We start from the raw sequence: 16,295 nt of genomic DNA, 5'->3' as shown, positions 1-16,295 counted from the left end.
TGGTGGAAGATGAGGGGGGAAAGCTCTATTTCCCAGATGAGAAAGGAAAAAAGGCCAAGGGGACCCAGGAATCCTAGTTCCCAGACTCTCTGCCTAACCATCTGCAAGCTGCTTTCTCTCATCCCAACAGCTGCCTGCCCTTCCCTTCCAGGTTTTGGATTCTCACCATGTACTCTTCCTGCCTCTCCTTTTATTCTAACTCCTACCCTTCACCCCACCCCATTCCCTTCTACCTCCCATCCCTAAGTCTTTATCTCTAATCTCAAGACCAGTGTATTATAGGGGGAACCCAGTGGGTTCCTCCCAATCATCCCCCTACCTCCCCCCAATTTCCTCTTCTAGGAACATCGCCCTAGCCTAAAAACATCTGGGCTGGGGCAGCCTTGGCCCTGTTCCCTAGATGGGGGGGGGGGGAGAGGGAAATGGGGGACAACAAAAGTTGGGGGGGGGGGTGAGAACGCCCAGCCTGAGGTTAACTCTCTCCTGGCCTCCTTAGGGGAAAAAAATGGTATGTGAGGGGTGGGGAAGAGCTAAACATTGGAGGGTCAGAGGAGGAGAGGGAGGGCAGAATGGGGGGTTGGAAGGCAGCTGCCTGTATGTCTGTTCATTAACCACCTGGATTAGCCATTTCTGCCCAGAGGGGTAAAGAAGGGGGCAGGGGTGGAGAAAGAGAAGGTAATGGGACACCCCCATGCCAGCCTATGCCCTTTGGCAAGGGACCATGGAACCAGGCATCTAAGCTGGGCAAAAGGTAGGTGAAGCTTACGTTAACCCTTCCCTGTCTTCCTTCCCACCCTACCCTGAGGAAGACCTCCTTCCCCAGAGTGGGGAGCATGAATAGAGAGAACTGTAGAGGGGCAGGAGCCAGGGCTCAAGGGAGAAGGGAACTAGAAGAGGGAGTGAAGAAGTGAGGCAGACACTCACTGCACATCCCGCATTCTGGTTCTTCTCCCCACAGCCATGCCCAGTGTGGAACAAACAAGCCAGGAGGGGAGATCTCATCTTTCCCTCTGGGCATCTCACGATGACAGGAGCTCCTCTCTTCCTTCTGGGCTGAATCCCAGCAGCCAGACACCACCAACTTCCCCCACTGACAAAACTCCCCCAAAGTCATCACACGTCCCCCCACAGGCACACTGCACCTCCCGATCCCGTGTCCATGTCGTGGGGGCAGCAGTCCCACCCAGTGTCCGGCCGGTTGATCCCTGGAAGGACTTGTCCACTCCGAGAGGCCAGGCTCAGCCTCCCTAGCCATTTCCCCAGGACTACCTGGAAGCCACCACCCCAGCTGGTTCAGCAGCCTGGCTCCACCTCCCTCTCTCTCCAGCAGCTGTCCCCCTGACCACTCACCTTTCCCGGCACAGGAGCCACTGGGCGTGGGTGGGTCTTCGGGGCTGGAGCTTCCCGGGGGGCAGCAGAAAAAAGGGGAGCTTGCTAAAATGGGGAGTGGACAGCAGCAGCAGCAGCTGGCATTAGGGGGAAGCTGGTTCCAAGGATGAGAGAAAAGGGAGGGTGAGGGACTGAGTGAGGGAGTGAGCCTGGTGGGGAAGCAAAGAGCGGAGTTGGTCCCAGGTCCACAGCTGGGAGCAACTGAGAGGAGAGCCCCGTTTGCTTGCTCTCACTTCCCACTCCGCACCGCCTCCTCCTCCTCCTCCGCCAGCCAGCCAGCCTCCTGCTTCCCCACCTCCTTTAACCCATGCACAGCCCAGACAGAGCTCCGGCCAAGGCCAACGCACACGCCCAGCGCCGTGGGGGGGGGGGGGAGGGGGGGGGGGCTTGGCTTTCCACGCCTCATCTCTGCCCACTGCTGCTACATTTGAGGATCGGTTGGCCTAATCAAAAGGGGCCAGAAAGGAACTGGGATGCCTAGAGAGAGCAGGCCTCGGAGCCTTAGACATCTCGGGAAGGGACCTAGCAGAGAGCTGCTGGGAAGGATCCAAGATCAGCAGAAGGAGGGAGGAGGAAGGTTCCTGGGGACTGGGGGGAAACAAGCTTTTACAATAATAGGAACTCACGTTTCTAGAGTGGCTCAAGGTTTTCAGATCATTTTTCCCAAAACAACCTCATGAGGCTGAGCATTATTCCCATATGCCAATGGTCATGCAGCTAGAAAGGGTCAGAGCCAGACGCTGGAACTTCAAATCTTGGGCTTTTTCCAGCTCCCCCTCCCCTCTCCTAAATAGTGAGCCTTTGCCAGAACAAGGGAAGGGAACAAACTTTTTAAAATCCTTGCATTCTGTCCTGATATCAATTCTAAGACAGAAGAGAAGCAAAGGCTGGGAAATCGGGGTTAAGTGACTTGCCCAGGGTCATGGCTAGGAAGTGTCTGAGACCAGACGGGAACAAACATTTTTATTAAGCACCTACTATGTGCTTTACAAATAACCATCCATCACCACATCCTAGATTTTTGTTCTCTGAACACACTGACTAGGTGGAGGAGCAAGAAGGTCACAACGGATCGGAAAAGGGGGCAAATGGCTCCTCCATCTTTCTCCCCAGTCCTCAATTGCACCTCCATGAAGGCAGCATATTATGGCTATAGTGCACTTGACTAGGAGGTGAGGAACCTGGGTTCTGGTTCTGCCACTACTTTATATCATTTTGGGCAAGTCAGTAAATTCTCTAGTCCTTTCTTTCCCTCACTTATAAAATCAGTAAAATAAACCCTGCCTCCTTCACAGGTCTGTTTATATGCATGCATTGAGGCTGTACTTGTGAAAGGTGAGAAGTTCTATAGAAATGTAAGGAATTATCATTACTAGAGTATTATGCCTTTTTTCTTTTAAGAAACTCTTACCTTCTAGCTGAAAATCAATACTAAGTATTGGATCCAAGGCAAAAGAGCAGTGAGGGCTAGACAAAATTGGGGTTGTGACTTACCCAAGGTTATACAGCTAAGGCTTGTCTGAGATCAGATTTGAACCCAAAACTTCCCCATCTCTAAGTCTTGATCTCTATCCAATGAGCCACCAAGTTCTCTTTAGTATTATGCTTTAAAGGTAGGATCTCAGAACATACTGAAAGAGTCAAGTGGGGGGGGGGGGAAGGAGGAGGAGAATAATGTGGCAGTCTTTCCAAGTGGGTAGGAAGCATAGAGGGAATATACCTAGCCCTAGCTCAATTCACTTTCTGAACCTCACTACCACCACCACCAGTAGTTCTCTAACCTATGGATACCTTCTGATCCACAGGTGAGTCCCTAGCCTGGCCTACCTCTTCTGGAGGAGTTCCAGTCATGCTCACCTAACTTCTGGCTCAACTCACTCTCTAGACTTCTTCCCCTCTTCCCTGTACCTTCCATCCTCACCCTCCTCCCAGTTCCCCTTGTATTGTCCTATCTCAAACCTGATACTTAGGACAGTGCCTGGCATATGGTAAATAGTTAATGAGTCCTTTATCTGTCTATCAATAGAGGTCAGGCAGAGGTTGGTAACCTGGAGCCCATGAACTTGAATGGAGGAAAAAAACACATCTTTCAGGTACAGCTGGGGGGTTCAGTGTATTAAGAGCCCAGGAGGTCCTAGGTTCAAATCTGGTCTCAGACCATTCCCAACTGTGTGATGCTGAACAAGTCACTTAACCCCCATTGCCTAGGCTTTACCACTTTTATGCCTTGGAACCAATACACAGTCTTGATGGAAGGTAAGGGTTAAAAAAAATTCTTCTCACTAATCCTCTAACTAAAATGTAGCATTTCCTTCAATTAGCAATGTAGGAAGCAAACATGATTCTGAGAAGGGGTCCACAGGTTTCATGGACTTGACCAAGGGAAACCAGAAGCCAGAGAGTCCCTAAAAAGGCTCAAAGCCTGTGCTCTAAAGCTTGAGGTAGGTGTCAAGCTTTGATAAGGTCAAGAGACCTTCCATTTCCTCTGTCAATCTCAGCCTCAGTTTTCATCCTCTGTCCCCACCACAGTGACACCAACAGATCCCCAATGAGATATTATTAGGTGTGGTCTAGAAAGATCTATAATTCAATTCAACCAATAAGGATTTATTAAACACCAACTGTGCTCAACTCCTCATTCTACAAGTTTGGAAAAAGAAGATGTGTGTATTACTCTAAGCTATACTGCTTGCTAGTTGTGTGAACTTAATCATAATTTTTGCATTCCTAAAATAGAGACTGAAACAAGACAAGCCAACAAGCATTTATTAAGCACTGACTCTATGCCAGACACTGTGCCACACTCCTTGGCACAGGAGTATTGTGAGGATCCAATGAGTTCCACAATGCTTAGCACACAGAAAGGGTTTGATAAATGCTTGTAGATTGACTGGTTGACATATGTAAAGTATCAGATACTTTATCAGATAAAATATTATCTATTAGTGAAAACACAGATCATCTCTACCCTTGCCTAATAACAACTCATATTTCTAAAGCACTTGAACTTTAGAAAGCACTTTCCTTAAACATTTCCCCTTCAAGGTGGAAGACTTCTTTTTTGAATGAAGAAAGATAGAGGGATGGAAATTATTAAACTGGTATCTTAACAAAATGAAAGAAACAATTCCTTCTTTCAAAGGATTTGCATTTTAATGGAACCAAGAACACTGAGAGAGTATCTAGTTTATTCCACTCACTTTATAGATGAGGAAACTGAGTCCTAGTGAATCTAAATGATTTATCCAAGAGCACACAGGTAGCGAAGAGTCAGAAATTGAATCCAGATCCTCTGACTCTAGACCCAGCATTCTTTCTGCTGTACCAAGTTTCTGCCCTAACAACTGAATAGCATAGTAGGATACTAAGCCTGGAATAAAATTCTGAGTTTAAATCCTGTCTTAGACACTTACTAGCTGCTTATCCCTGGGCAAGTCACTTAACCTTACGTCTGCCTCAATTTTCTAATGTGTAAAATAGAGATAATAATAGTACCTTCCTCCTGGGTTGTTGTTATGATAAAAATATTTGTAGTGATATAAATCTGTAACATGTTAGGAAGCAAAATGGATAGAATACTGGGCCTGAAGTCAAGAGGACCCTAGTTCAAACCTAGCATCAGACACTAGCTCTGTAACCCTGGTCAAATCATTAACCCTCTTTGCCTCAATTTCCTCATCTGAAAATGAGCTCGAAAAGGAAATGGTAAACCACTGCAGTATCTCTGCCAAGAAAACCCCAAATGGGGTCACAAAGAGTCAATATGACTGAAATAACTGAACATCAACAACATATAAATGCTAGCTATTATGATTATTATTATAATCTATCCCTCAGAGCCTCTTGTGGCTTCGTAACCTTCCTTAAAATTAAGGAAAATTCTGTGTCAAGTTCTTAACCAAGGATTCATGAACTTGTTTTGTTTTTTAATATTTGGTTAACTCTATTCCAAAATATGTTATTTCATGCACTTATAAACATTATTCTGAGAAGGGATCCCTAGGCTTCCCCAGACTGCCAGAGATCCATGGTTGAAATAGGCTACCTTGCACAAAAATCAGAAAATAAATAGCATTTCCAGGAAAATCCTATCATTTCATTCTTGATATCTGTACCTTGCCGCCAATTCTGTCTCCCCATTCACTTTTGTTGACCCATCATTTTTCAGTCATGTCTCACTATTTGTGACCCCATTTGGGGTTTTCTTGGCAAATCTACTAGAGCCATTTCCTTCTCCGGTTCATTTTAGAGATAATAAAACGGAGGCAAAGAGGGTTAAGTGTCTTATCCAGGGTCACAGAGCTAGTAAATGTCTGAGGCGACATTTGAGTTCAGGAAGATGAGTCTTTCTGTCTCCAGGTCCAGCACTCCATCAACTGTGCCATCTTCAATCATCTCCAGCTCACCCACAGTATCCACTCCTCACTGACATTCCCCAGCTACCTTTATTTCACCTGTGGGGTTGGGGAGAAGTTCAGATTAGATGATCTCTAAGATGCAAATGTAAGATTCTGAGACTCTGCCCCAGTAGTACACTGGGGTTTTCCTTCCCAGGCATCCAAGACTCTCATAACTGAGGGGGACTCAAAAAAACTACTTTGGTGATAATAATAACAATAATGCCAACACAATGTTAGGTAGTGCTTACAAAGTACTTCCTCCCAACAGCCCTGTTGGGTGAGTAATTCAAGTAGCATCCACATTTCACCAGTGAGACTCACAGAGGTAAGTGATGTGCAGAGGGCCACAGCTGCTAATAATAATACCTGACATTAATACTAGAATTGTTTTAAAGCATGGATTCTTATCCTGGGGTCCACAAGCGCATGGACATCAGGGAATCTGTGAATTTGGATGGGGAAAAACAATGCCATATTTATTTTAATGTGAGTGGTTTCCTTTGTAACTCGATGCATTTTATTTTGTGCCCTTAAAAGCATTATTCTGAGAAGGGGAGCACAGGGTTCTCCAGACTGCCAGAGGGGTCTAGAATACCCAAAAGACCTAGTTCAACATTTGCAAAGGAAAGTTGTCATGCCTCTTCATGACCCCATTCTGGGTTTTCTTGACAAAGACAGTGGAATAGCTTGCCATTTCCTTCTCCCACTCATTTTTACAGATGAGGAAACTGAGGCAAACAGGATTAAGTGACTTGCCCAGGATTGCACAGCTGGTAAGTATCTAAGGCCAGATTTAAACTTGGGAAGATGTCCAATGTTCTATCCACTGTTCAAGTTCAAAGTCTGCCTCTGGCACTACTTCTGGACAAGACCAACTTTTTTCTGAGCCTAGATTTCTGCAGTGCTAATTAATACCCTCTACCCACAGTCAAGATGTGAACTTTGATCCTTTGTGGCTAAGCCTAATGCTTTTATTTTTCCATTTTACTACACTGACAAAACATTTTCTTCTTCCCTTGACCAACAGGACACTCTTCATCCCAGCTGCCACATCAACCCCCCACCCCCACCCCCACCATCATCATTAAAAAATAATTTATTAATTGCTTAATTATAAACAGAGCTGTACAAAGAAAATTACAGAGACAGTTCCTGCCTTCTGGAAGCTCAGGTTGCATCTGTGGGAACACAGAGACAACAGGAATGAAAACATTTGCCTAATACCTGCTTGGACTGTGAGGAATTCCATCATTCGGCAGCTTCAAGGCAGACTGGAGGGGGGAAAGTTCTCAGAGGCCCCTGCCCTTCCCACTGCCAAGAAGGCTCCCCCACCCTAAACTAACTACCATGGGCAGAAAAGAAGACTGGGAACACCTAGTCATGGAACCCAGATGTCTATGCTCTGACTCTGCTAGACCCACCATGTTTCCAGACACTACACTCAGAGAGAAACAGATAGCCACAGATTTTCAAAGAAAAAGGGCAATATTTCCAAAAGTTGCCCAATACCCTCATTTCCCACCCCCAACTTTTCCCAGGCATTCCACACTTCCATCAACCTTTCTTCCCCCGCCCCATATATATGTATGTATGTATTTATGTATGTATGCACAGACACAGAGCTGCTTTCACTCTGGGAAAGGGAGTCCCCAAGCCGAGCTGTCCCTGCTTTGCCTCCTCCCCTTCTCCAGCTCCACCTCTCCCCCTTCTTCTCAACCAGTGGTGACTCAAGATTTCCTGAGCCTGCCTCTCCCCCATCTCCCTCTCCACCTCTCAAATCCAATCCAGTCCCCTTTTCTCTCCTCCCCCTTTTCTCTGCTACACTAAATTGCACATCTGGTTCCAGTTGTGGTTCATCCATTCGGGGTAGGTTGGGTGGTTTCTCATAAAACTGAAGAATTGGAGACCAGTGAGACTTGGGGGAAGGGAAGAGGCAGAGAGGGTGAGAAAGAGACAGAAACAGAGAAGGAAGGGGAGAGAGAAGGAAAGGGGGGAGAGGGGGAGAGACAGACACAGACAGAGACAGAGACAGAGAGAAAGACACAGAGAGAGAAGCACTAAGGCTTATTTGTTTGTTTCTTAAGATGGTAAGAGAAAGACTGGATAGAGGTAAGAATAGAAAGACAGTCATGGAGTGTCAGACCTTGCTAAATTAGAACAAGGTCTTGGGGTAGGTAAGGCCAGGCAGAAAAGAAGCTGAGAGAGAGACAGAGACAGAGACAGAGACAGAGCAGAGACAGAGACAGAGAGAGAGGGACAGAGAGAGACAGAAAGAGAAAAAAAGGGGAGGAGGAAAAAAACAAGAAAGAAACAAAGAAAAAAGAAGGGGGCAGCAGGGAGGTTCAGGACAGAAGGCTTCTGTATCCCCAGCAACTTCCCTGGTGGGTGTTCTGACCCAGGATCCCCTGCAGCTGTCTGAGGGGTCCAATTTTTCTGCAGTCTGGGTGAAACTGCAAGCTCAAAGGGCAGTAAGAGTAGTCACTGTCTTGAGAAAAGACAGCTGAGGAGGAGACACTAGTCTTCACCTGCTCTTCCATGCCAAGGACAGCCAGCTCTCTGGAGTCCCAGATCATGTCAGACTGTTCTAAGACCACAGTGCTCCCACTCCTAGGCCCAGGATCCTGACCTCTTTCTGGTACCCGTAGACAATTGGGACCACCCATGTATCTCCCTAATGCCCTCAGGAGCTGACCCTGTTCAGTACAGTCACTGATACTCCCTCTATTTTCCCCTTGTCCATTGTCTAAAGAGCTGAAAAATATTTCTCAAACGGAGTGGTGGTGTTAAGTACACTGGCTCTTGGAGAAGGTGGAAGATGTCAGGAAAAACTATGGTGCAGTAGGGTGCAAGGGTCTTAGACCTAGGTTCTAATACAGGATTTGTTATAGATCAGCTGTGAAACCACAGTCAAGTCACATAAACTGTTTTCCCCTCTAGAAAATGGGGATGATAACACGACTTGTACTTGTACCTTACAGGCGCGTGCTGCAAAAAGTCCTTTGTGAACTAGAAAAGTGCCACAGAAACATGAATTGTTAGCAACATTATCATCTCCAACCTCAGTATCGCACAGGTTGGTGGGTAATGTGGGCCATGATGGAAGAGGAGACAGAGAAAGACTGTCACTATTCAATTAATCCACAGGCTGGAAGCAGAACAAGGGATTGAGAGAGGGATGTTCAGCTGCTATTTTGATACTGTTCCAAAGCCATCCTGCTCAGCTTGGTCCTACCTACCTGATACAGAGGGTGAGTGGCAACCATCACCCACAATGCTTCTCTCTTAGGAGCCGACCTATGGCCCTCCCAGCTTCCAGGACTCCCTTCAAAGTTACTTGCCCCCAGCATTCTGTCCCTATTGCCTGTCCCCAGCTCCTCCCTTTCCTTCCTGATGGTTGGACTCCAAGCTCTACAGCCCTGGTCATTGTTAACTTCCTCTTCCTATTTGTCATCTATAAAGTACAGAGATTGACACAGGGTCAGGGACACCCTCCCAGGAGAGTGAGGGACACCCTTACATGCCTATTTGCATAAATATTTACATCTCCTTTACCTGTGGTGAGTGTCATTGTTCAGGAGAAGCCCCAGAGTTTGTCTGACTTCTGCTCACCTCCTACCCCATCCCCTGACAAAGGAAAATTCTCACCCCTTCCACATCCAAGCTTCTGGTTCTCAGTGTGGCTGCAGAGAGAAAGAGGGAGTTGGGACAACTGAGCAAGGGTAGGAAGAGAAGAGAAAAGGTGAAAGGGAAAATGGACATTAACTCAAAAGTAGCTGGTCCTCTGCTTCTTCTGCTGTTATTGTCCTACTGCAGTCTCTGCGCCCTCAGATTCTCTAATCCTAATGCAAAATGCTAAACCACAAACAAAAGAGATGATTTATAAACACTTAGAAAGGAAAGCAGTAATCCCAGAAGCTAGCATAGGTTCAGTATGAATAAACGATATCAACTTGTTATCAAATTATCAAGCTGGTAGACTGGAAGGATGCTACAGACACATTGTATTTTTACTGCATTGAGGCATTCAAGATATCCTGAAATATGGAAGAATGTTAACTAAATAACTAAATGAATAACTAAATAATAGTATGGCTAGATAAATTCTTAACTAGCTGAATATTCTCTAAGTATATTGATTATTGGATCAGTATCAATCCATAGTCATTTGCCAGAGGAAGGGAAGAGAACAAGTATTTATTAAGCACCTGCTATATGCCAGGCACTATGCTAAGCTTTTTACAATTAACTCATTTGATCCTCACAACCACCCTGGGAAGTAGGTGCTCTTATTATCCCCTTTTTACAGATGAGGGAACTGAGGCAAAACAGAGGCTAAGTGATTTGCTCAGGTTCACACTGCCAGTAAGTGTCTGAGGCCATACTGGAACTCAAACGCTTCCTGATTTCAAGTCTAGCAAACTGTCCACTGGGCCATCTAGATGTCCTCTGCCCTATATTATTCAACATAGTTATTAATCATTCAAATACTGACACAGAAGTTATGCTTATGACAAACTAGGAGGGGAGGGGGAGTTAATATTTTGGATGAGAATGCCATGATTCAAATCTATTTTGACAGGATTATCCAAAGTTCCATAACATCACCTAATGCCCTTCTATGGGCATATGTTTTGCTCATCCACATTCCAAGGATCTTGTGAACTTTAGTCTCAGCTATAGGTCATTATGACAGACTCATAGCCAAGAACTCACAGACACGGATGTCACTCCTTGAAAATAGCAGTACGTGTTGGTCAAGTACACAAAATAATTCTGGGAACATTTAATCTAGAGACAAATACATAGACTTTTGGTCATCAAAAATGGGAGGCTATCATGACATCTTAGCACAATCCAGAGAAAAGACACACACAGAAGGGAGAAAGAAGTGTAAGAGGAGACAACAGAAAGGCAGGCTGAAGGGGAAAAAAAGAATAAACTACAGCTTGAACAGAAAATAGCCTTAAGATACTTTTATGGCCATAGCCATATTTTCTATACTAATTGGACCAAATTTTAGGCTTGAAATATTCTGAAAAAGTCCATAAACGTTGGATGTGGAATCTGGGAATATGCATCAGCTCCAGGATAAAGGGTAAAAGGGAAGAGGTGAGTCAGGAAAATTTTGGAGTAAAAAAGAAGAAATTAAACATATTCATACTGGGAAATTATTGCACATCATAAATAGTTGTGTTGCATACATTGTTCATATTTAATATTTTAAAGTAAAAAATAATACTCTTGTCCATATTTATTCACAGAACCCCCATTCACAATATGTGGAATCCAGGGGTTCCATGGAAGATTCTGGGAAGTCTTAGTTCTTCAAGGGAACCAAAAGAAAAGGCTAGAAAATAAAAGAAAAAAACAAAAAGTGTATAAAAGGCAAAGGATGAAAAGGTACCCATCTCTATTCCAGTGTGTTTATTTTGAAGTCTTTCTACAAGGAGTCCAACATCACAGAAGGCAGTGACAAAACACTGGCCATGGAGATGGATCCAAATACTGCCTCCATGTATATTTATGACATGCTTATGACCTGTGGAGCTTTGGACAAGTTACTCCATCTTTCAGAGTCTCCTCCACTCCATGTGTAAAATTATGGGGTTGGACTAGCTGACCTCCATAAGGAAGAAGAGGAGGAGTTGGAAGGAGGAGGAGGAGGAGGAGGAAGAGGAGGAGGAAGAAGAAGCTCCAAAAGTAGAATATTATTCTTCTCATAGTTCAGTTGTGTTGACTCCTTGGGTCTCCATTTGCTGTTTTTCTTGGGGAAAAAAAAAACTGGAATGGACTGCCATTTCCTTCTCCAGCCCTTTTGACAGATGAGGAATCTGAGGCATATAGGGTTAAGTGACTTACCCAGGATCATACATACAGCTAGTGTTTAAGGCTGAATTTGAACTCCAGGTCTGGAGCTCTATCTACTGTGAACTTAGCTGCCCTTGAAAGAGTCTAATGTCACCTAAAATGGGGGCATTATCTCCATTCTCTCCTCTCCCACGCCTCCTCAGAAATGCCAGTTTAAATGAATTGCTCTAATGCCTTTTTTAAACCAAATTTCTCCATTGCTTGAGTGGCTTTGATATTTTTCAGCACCTTGGACGTGGGAGGATGTATTGGTCTGAACTTCCCAAATTTGGCAATATTCACACACATCCCTTTAGGTTTACCAACCAGGACTGAGGGGAAACACCACCCTCCCAGGGAAGAAACAAGAATTTTCATTTGGAACACCATCTTTCTGGAGAAAGCAGTCTGTAGAGTCTTGGTGAAGTCCCACCCCACTTTCTCAGCATCCCTTCTCTACCTTCATCATTGCCTCCAGTCATCCATCTGGAAGAATTACCCAAGAATGATGTTAGATGGGCCCTAAAGGTCTTCTGGCTTCGAGGTTGGTTGCCTTTGAAAGGTCTAGAATGCTAACTGAGTAGGTAGAAGAGACAAAGCCCTTGTTCCCTGGGCTAGATATCTTCTAGGTACCTTTTCCCCACCCACTTATCTCCCAGAGAGAATAAAAAAAAGGTTTAAGGCTTAAAAGCTGAGTGAGGGTTGCCAAACTTCAGAGTTGTCTGGTAGTTATTGGGCAAATAACCACGACCATTATAATCTAGCATCCAAGGATTAAAATTAGACTGTGTGTGGAATTCTTGGTTAGCATGAGCTAGAGTTAGTCCTCCCATGGAGACCCTCAAGTACAAGGGAAAGATTTGTCCTGGAAACATCAGTTATAGATGGGTAGGGAAAAAAAAAAAGCTCCTTCACCAAGATTTGGAGGAAACAAGATAAAAATACCCAAGAGCAAAAGCCTTCCTGATCTCCAGCAACAGTTTCTTCCTTTTTCTAAAAGACCCTTAACAAGAAAAAGTCTAGGGATTTTAAGCATGAGCGCCTAAGGAAGAGAGAGCCCAAGGTTTCAGCTGGGCCAGAATCTGATTGGATCCCTTTGATTTCCCATTTTCTATTACTATAAAAAGAGCAACCAGCAACATCCATCAGTATTTGGTGGAAACTGAGGCCACTGGAGGATCCTTCACGCCATTATTCCCTTCATTTGTACCCCAATGTGTAGGCTCCTCCCATGTTCCCTACAAATGCACCCTGCCATGTGTGTTCCCTATGTGTTTCCACTCATCCTACTGATGTTATGTTTATTTTTTGGAAAATACTCCAGGTTTATGGAGAAAATGGTTTATTATTCTTTTTCTTACTTTCACATTTGATGAAATGCCTTTTTTGACACTGTTCTCAGACTGATCCTTAAAGGCAAACACGTCAGTAGGGGCTTATGAACTATGGTTCTGAAGAACATGGACCCACAGAGTCCCTTTTACACAGGGTGTCCTTTTTAATAAAGAAACTTTGCTCTATGTTGGGGAGTCCTACTATGAGGTGCTACAACCATCATTTACATTTATGTAGTGTTGGGTGATAAAGAGCTTTCCTTCAACTTCAAACTATGCCCTAAGTGTCACTAAACTTTCCCCCAGTGGTATCACCACTAAGAGATCAAAGAAAGGAAAATGACCAAAATGAGAAACCAAAAGGATGCCCATCTAGTGGGGCATCAAAATGTGGTATATGAATACATTGAAATATGATTGTGCCATGGAAAAAATGAAATGGAGTTTCTGAGAAAACTGAAAAGCCTACAAGAATTGATAAGGGTGATCAGAATCAAGAAGAAAATATATACAATAAAGAAAACCAATTTTGAAAGACCCAACACTCTAGTCGATATAATAACAAGCCACAGCTCTAGAGGAATGAAGATGAGATATGCTATTCACCTAACAGAAAGGAGATAGACTCAAGATACAGAATAAAACAGACACGCAGGCATTTGCTTTGTTTTACTATTTGTTACAGTGGTTTTCTTTTTCTTTTCTTTTGTTGCTCTTCAACAGGAGAAGGTGTGAGAAAGAGGGAAAAATGTTTATTAGCTGCTGGGTTGAGGGGAGAGAGAGAGAGAGAGAGAGAGAGAGAGAGAGAGAGAGAGAGAGAGAAGAGGAGAGGAGAGAGAGAGGAGGAGAGGAGAGAGAGAGTGACAGTGAGAGAGAGAGGAGAGGAGAGGAGAGGAGAGGAGAGGAGAGGAGAGGAGAGGAGAGGAGAGGAGAGAGAGAGAGAGAGAGAGAGAGAGAGAGAGAGAGAGAGAGAGAGAGAGAGAGAGAGAGAAGAGAAGAGGAGAGAGAAAAAGAGAGAGAGATTCCTTACAACAAATCTAAAAGCATTTATTGTACACATGATATTCTCTTGAATATAACATAGTACAATATAATAATATACATATAATGTCTACATTTTACAAATGAAGAAAAGTAGATTAAATGCTGTTTAAGGGCAGCTATTTGGTACAGTAGATAGAGTACAGGAACGGGAATCAGAAGAAGTTCAAAGCCCATCTCAGACACTTATTAGCTGTGTGACCCTAGACAAGTCACTTAAACTTTTTGCCTCAGTTTTTTCATCTGTACAGTGGAGAAGAAAATGGCAAACTTCCCCAGAATATCTGCCAAGAAATCCTCAAAATAGGTCACGAAGAATTGAACATGACTGAAAATAAGTAAAGAAACAACAAATAAGGTTTAGGGGACTCCAAGGTAACACAGCCAGTAAATATCACAGTCAGACTTGAGTCTCCTGATTATAGGACCTGTGTTCTTTCTGGTCAGTTAAGCCCCTTGGGCTATTTAGTGTGCACATTCATGCCCCTAATAAATAGTTGGGTGCTGATCATTTCACCCCATGACCAGATGACGTCCTAGACCCATTCTGTGTTCTGCCTTAAAGTATTACAGTTAAGTATCTTTTAAGCTATCTCCAACAAACTGCTGGTCAAAGATAACAAGGGAAAGATAACTAACTCTCCACCCTCTGCCACTGCCTAGATGAAATCTTCCTTTAGAACATTCCCCCTTGCCTGTTCCTCTATGCATGAGTTAATCATTCTAATTAACAATCTGCTTTCTTGGGGGTCGGGAAGCTAGGTGGCACAATGGATAAAGCACCAGTAGGGAGGTTCTAATGTAATTTAGAATAGGGGTTCAAATCTAACCTCAGCCACTTCATTGCTGTGTATGATCCTGGGTGAGTCACTTAACCCCATATGCCTTTAATTAAAAAAAAAAAAACACCTAGTGGCCAAGTACCAGAAAAGGGGTGACCTACATAACTCACACACTAGTCACCAGACAGGTACATTATCTATTATAAATTAACAGATTGGCATTCTGTTTACTAGTCAATCTCTGGCAGGTTCTGAGACTGCAAAGCTGAAGACCAGACCCAAAATGTAGTCACAGGATCATTGGATGGGGGAAAAAATTGCCCAGGGTTACACAACTAAGAAGCATCTAAGGCTGTATTTGAACTCAGGTCTTCCTGACTGCAGGAGTGCTCTATCTCCCATGCCACCTTCTTGCTTCAAGGTATATGAGGTCTAGAGCTAGAAGGAACCTTAGAGGCTATCTAATCCCACTCCTCCTTTTAGAGATGATGAAATGAGGCTCAGAGAGATTAATTTTTATTTCCATTAATCCCTAACTGAAATTTAGCATTTCTTTGAATTATTTAAAAATATTTTCTGAGAAGGGGTTTCTAGGTTTCACCATTCTGCCAAAGAAGGGCATAACAAAAAAGTTTAAGAACACCCAATCCAGTACCATCTCTGAACCAAAATGCCATCCATCTCCAAGTAACTCCACAAGTCTAAGGACCTTTGGTCCTTACTTAATGTGTGTACCTCCCAGGATAGCCCAGTCAGTGAAACAACATGGAACAGTGCACAGCACACTGGGCTTGGAATCAGGAAGTTCAAATCCAGGCTCAGATGCTCACTAGCTATGGGACCCTGAACAAGTACCTTAACAACTATTTGCCTCAGTTTCCTTATCAGTAAAATGAACTGGAGAAGGAAATAGTAAAACTACTTCAGTATCTCTGCCAAGAAAACTCCAAGTGGGGTGGCAAAGAGTCAAAGACAAGGAAACAAATCACTTTCAGGCTCTGCATCAGGTGGTCAGGACACTGCTACCCATTCCATGTGTGAATTACTCTAACTGTTAAGAAAGTGAGAAGACTTGTGCCACAGCCACGGAGGATTCACAACTTCTCTGAACCTCTAATTCAACCCAGGTTTATTCTTTTCCTAAGATCCTCATTCTCTCATTCATGTTAGCTTCTCTCTTTACTCTGCGCTATCTATAAAGTTGTAGAGCGTGCCATCGATAATTTATCCAGATTACTAGTATGTCACATCCCAAAGGCCAAGCACAGATCCGTGGAGACATCCTCAAAAGCTGGCCTAGAACAATTAGAGATTCTTCTTTGGGGCCATCCATTCCACCAGCTGTGAATCCACTTAAACATACTATCATCCAACCCACACCTCTCAATATTGTTTATGAGAATAGCACAAGTGACTCTCAAGTGTTTTGCCTTAATCTAAACAAACTATAGCTATCACATCCCCCTCATACCGTTCTAAGAACCCCAACAAAAAGGGAAGTG

At 44.0% G+C, this 16,295-nt stretch overlaps 1 protein-coding gene across 16 annotated transcripts in view; it reads right to left on the bottom strand.

Moving 5' to 3' along the window:
* TNS1 (tensin 1) overlaps positions 1 to 16,295 on the bottom strand; it is a 338,276-nt gene that overhangs the window by 199,568 nt on the left and 122,413 nt on the right. Inside the window, exon 1 of one of the 16 annotated variants that reach the window (XM_056808044.1) lies at positions 1,351 to 1,625. The exons of the other annotated variants lie outside the window; for them this stretch is intronic. The gene's annotated coding sequence lies outside the window, so the exon portion shown is untranslated. Of the gene's footprint in view, positions 1 to 1,350; positions 1,626 to 16,295 lie in introns of those variants that run through there. 16 annotated transcript variants of the gene reach the window in all.

The sequence above is a fragment of the Monodelphis domestica genome, chromosome 8 (genome assembly GCF_027887165.1).
Source record: "Monodelphis domestica isolate mMonDom1 chromosome 8, mMonDom1.pri, whole genome shotgun sequence".
Lineage (NCBI taxonomy): Eukaryota > Metazoa > Chordata > Mammalia > Didelphimorphia > Didelphidae > Monodelphis > Monodelphis domestica.
Note: the sequence above shows the minus strand (reverse complement) of the source record. Positions and strands in the feature narration are given on the sequence as shown.